Here is a 4,359-nt window from a genome sequence, read left to right as displayed (position 1 = left end):
CAGTCTTTCCTGCCCGTGAGAGCGAAGGTGGAGGTGTGACAGCATTAGTAGGTAGAGCTGTGTAGCAATACATGCCTGTGGCTGGTTTTATTTTATTTTATTGCTTCAATGGCAAATCGGCATCTTTGGGGTGGACCTGTTGGTGTCTGGCTTTGCCTTGGGGACGGATCAGTCAGCTAAGAGCCCCTCACCTTTTTTTTTTTAAATTTTTTTATTAGGATTTGGGTGAAGATTTAAAAAATACGGAACGCTTCACGAATTTGCGTGTCATCCTTGCGCAGGGGCCATGCTAATCTTCTCTGTATCGTTCCAATTTTAGTATATGTGCTGCCAAAGCGAGCACGCCCCTCACCTTTTGTTGTTATGTGCCGTCAAGTCGGACCTGACTCACAGCGACCCCTCCGTCACCTTTTAGTGACTCGTAAATTACATGAGCAAGCTCTCCACTCAACGCACAGAAATGCCTGGGCCGTGTTGGTTTCCTGACAGACAGTATTTGAGTTTCTTAACAACCAAGGGACTTCCAGTGTTTTTGTGGATGAGAAATCATAAAAGATAAAAAACACCTTGTGTTGATGTTTTCACATAGGTCACTGAATATGTCCCCCGTGACACTGTGCTCACCTGTAGTCCCCACACCCCTGGCCGTGTGTGCGTGTGCCCCGTATGTTCTGCGGTTCCTGCCTCTTTGTGTGCGTGCCAGTTGCAGAACGTGCCCCAGCCATGAGGTCATGAGCAAACGGACAGGCAGGCAACGCATAAATCTCCCGACAGCAGGTGAAGGAAAGGCCACGCAGCCCGTTTGGATACTGCACCGCTTTTAACGAGCTCTTTCTTCCTGTGTCTTAATCTAAATAAGAAACATACTGAAAACATAAAAGCCACGGTCCTTCCTTTGAAATCTCAATTAAAACCAACACAACTCCAGCAAGCCTAGCGTCACACCCAGGACCATCTCTAAAGAAGAACATTCTAGAACTTGCTCACGCCGAGGGGAACGGCCCCTGCCTACAGCTCCTCTGCCGTTGACTGGGAGATGAAACAAACCTTAGCAACCAGGAAGGATGTGCCTCGATAGGACAGGGGCACGTCCACCCCTTGGAGCCATTTCTCAAATGTTTGCCGTGCTGGCCAAATGCCAAGTCGTGTTTTGACATGATTCTTCCCCTTAATTTATAACCCATGTGCATCTGCCAGGAAACTTAACCCTTCTGTTTCTGATCCCTTTACACTTAACTCATCAAATGTTGGTCTGCACGACTGTTTGATGTTGGGGGCCCTGAAGCCCCTTTTTATGAGGCCTTTGAAACCTGGTCCCCCTCGGAGACAGGAAGCCAGATTTTTCCAGGAGTAAACAGACTCAGCCCACAAAAAAGTGTCCCTCTTTGGCCTGGAGGCCAGATCTGGAGTCTTCAAGTGGCTCCAAACTCATGAGCACGTTGGACACAACTGCTGCAACGCAGCCCCTTTGGGGGAGAAGCTGCTCCTTTAAAACACGAGAAAGAGAGAGAGACAGGGACGCGCACAGAGACTGCAGGTCTCCGAGTGCACTGCCAGGAAGCCACTTGGAAGCCTTGAACTAAAACGCTCCCACGAAGTCACCTTTCAACCAAACAACAATTTAGCTCATTTAAGAATGAGCATCCGTCCCGAGCGTGGCACTCTCTGAGGAGTTCTCTATGTGAGATCACATGGGCACAGAGACAGAGACACAGACGAGAGCTTTGAGGGCAGAGAGACTATGCTAACAGTGGGCAACAATATCAGCAGAGCCGGGGAGGACGGGGACACCGTGTGAAATATGTCACCATCATCCACGAACTGGGCGTGTGGAAACTGTTGAATGGTTGTATGTTTTGTTGTGTGTATTTTCACCAAAGAAAAAACACAAAAAACACAGAAGCATAATTCTGCCAGGAAGGAGAAAATTATTCTACTTGGAACAATATGTGCTACAACTTATGGAGGTAAAACAAAAGAAGGGTCTTGGTGGGGGGAGAGGAGAGGACACGCCACCCCATCCTGTGTGGGGGTAGCTGGCACTCACGCCTGCTTGGTGAAGACAGACGCGTGAGCTGTGCTTTTCCTCCAAGGGAGGGAGACAAAGTCCCCTCGCATTGACTCTGTGTGGGCTCTGAGAATGCTTTGCCGCGTACCACATGGCGGAAGGGAGGAGGTCTTTGAGTGCTTGTTTATGGGAGCCAGCGCCTTGAAGGAAGTCTGACTGCTCTGAGACTGCCATGTTGTGAGCAAGCCCAAGCCACATGGAGAGGCTCTACAGGATGAGACACCATGTGGAGAGAGATGGCCAGCCAGCCAAAGTCAAAGCCGGAGCTCGATGTAGACCAGCCAAGATGGCACCAAGACGCCAGCAAAATGTAGACCAACCAAGATGGCACCAAGACACCAGCAAAATGTAGACCAACCAAGATGGCACCAAGCCGCCAGCAACCCGAGTGAAGAGAAAAGTGGAAGCGGGCCCTCCCTCTCAGCGGCCCCAGTCAGCAGCACACTGATCAGAGACAGACAACCCAGCCGAGTCCCTCCAGACCCACTGAATCATGAACAAAGTGAAAGGCTTACTTCAAGGAACTAAACCGTGAGGCACTTTGGCGTGGCGTGACAGATGCCCAGCACCCCCCGAGGCTCTGTGCAGCTCCTGTGGCCATGTTACGGCATGGCCTGCGAGGCACCAGGACCCCATGGTCGCCCACACTCCTCCTTTATGCCTTCACCCTTCTTGCTTCACCCCAGATCTCCTGCCCCCCCAGACCTTTGAATTTGCGGTCCCTGATCTAGAATAAAAGAGCTCTGGTGGTGCAGTGGTTAAAGCATTGAGCTGCTAACCAAAAGGTCAGTGTTTGAACCCACTAGCTGTTCCGCAGGAGAAAGACGAGTCAGTCTGCATCCATGAGAATTTATAGCCTTAGAAACCCAGTTTCTATTCTGTCCTAAAGAGTCACTATGAGAAAGAATTGACTCTACAGCAGTGGGTGTGGGTTTGGGTTTTCAATCCAGAATACAGTAGGTGATTATCTCATTATTATTCATAGCTTTGTAGTATCTATCTACCTGTTCAGTCAGCCATCTGTCCATCCACCCACACATCCATTCACCCATCTATCCATCCATGCACCCACCCACCCACCTACTATCTATCTAATCTAATCTACCCCATCTATGTGTGTCTATCCACATGATGCATGCTAATTGCCAACATTTGGAATTGAGAAAGTGTAAAGAAGACAGTGAGGATAACTCATAATCATGCAAACCTTTTCTAGCTTCCCAGTTGTTTTGGCTCTCTAGTGCCACTCCAGCAGAAATACCACACGCGGGTAGTTTTGCGTAACAGGGGTTTAGTCTCGTGGTTTAGGAAAGCAGAAGTCCAAGTTCAAAGTGCCAGCTCTAGGAGCTACATGAATGGCCCACGACCTTGGGCTTCTGCTCAGCCTCTTGCTCCTGGCCCACCGAAGCTGGAGGCGTCTCTTAACTCCGACAGCTGCTGTCTGCTGAGGCTGACAAACCAAAGTCGACCAGTAAAATGGTACAGGCCCAACATTATAAAGCAACATGGCAGGCCACTGGTTAAACAGTCCCAAGATGGGCAGACAACATGGAGGGCTGCTGAATGAAGACTCAGCTAGATGCAGGGTCTAAGCTTGCCAAAAAAGCTCAGAGCTCTCTCTCCAAGCTTCTCCTTATCGACTGGGAGCAGCCCTCATCCCTAAGGCAGCTACTCAGCTGCTCCAGTAGAGTCCACTGTGGGGCTGATGACCAGTCTCGTCGTGGGGAGTAACTGCTTCCAGCTGCCCAGCCAAGTTGACACACAACCTTAACTACCACACCAGGAATAACACTCCTTTTACAAAAAAATGGAATGGTATCGCATAGCCTATACTATATAATCTGCTTTGTTTAGTTAACAGCAGGGATAATATTCAAAATCTTTACCCCTGGATTTGGGCCTGGCACCACACACAGCCAGGAGGGTGCCCTGCTCTGTCCTGGATCTGTGTCAGTCTGCTCATTAATGTCGTAGACCATTTTCCATGCTAATAACTGGGTTCTGCATAATTATTTTAATGACTACATAATATTCAAGGAGCTCTGGTGGCCCAGTGGTTAAAACAGCATTCAGCGGGCAATGAAAAAGATTAGCAGCTGCAACCCACCAGCAGCTCCACAGGAGAAAGATGGCTGTCAGCTTCAGTAAAGATTGACAGCCTTGGAGACCCTGTGGGCAGTTCCACTCTGTCCTCTGGGGGCGCTGTGGGTCAGAATGGACTCCAGGCAGTGGGTGTGGTGTGGGCTTTGCTTCTGTGAAGATTGACAGCCCTGGAGACCCTGTGGGCAGTC

General features: G+C 49.7%; 1 non-coding gene across 1 annotated transcript; it reads right to left on the bottom strand.

Moving 5' to 3' along the window:
• Window positions 1-236: 236 nt before the first annotated feature.
• Window positions 237-343, bottom strand: LOC122151496. Its single transcript, XR_006164177.1, has one exon. It is a non-coding gene; the product is annotated as a U6 spliceosomal RNA (small nuclear RNA).
• Window positions 344-4,359: the final 4,016 nt, after the last annotated feature.

Source organism: Orycteropus afer, unplaced genomic scaffold, assembly GCF_000298275.1.
Source record: "Orycteropus afer afer isolate SDZICR_OR568_19922 unplaced genomic scaffold, OryAfe1.0 scaffold00489, whole genome shotgun sequence".
NCBI classification, from domain to species: domain Eukaryota; kingdom Metazoa; phylum Chordata; class Mammalia; order Tubulidentata; family Orycteropodidae; genus Orycteropus; species Orycteropus afer.
Note: the sequence above shows the minus strand (reverse complement) of the source record. Positions and strands in the feature narration are given on the sequence as shown.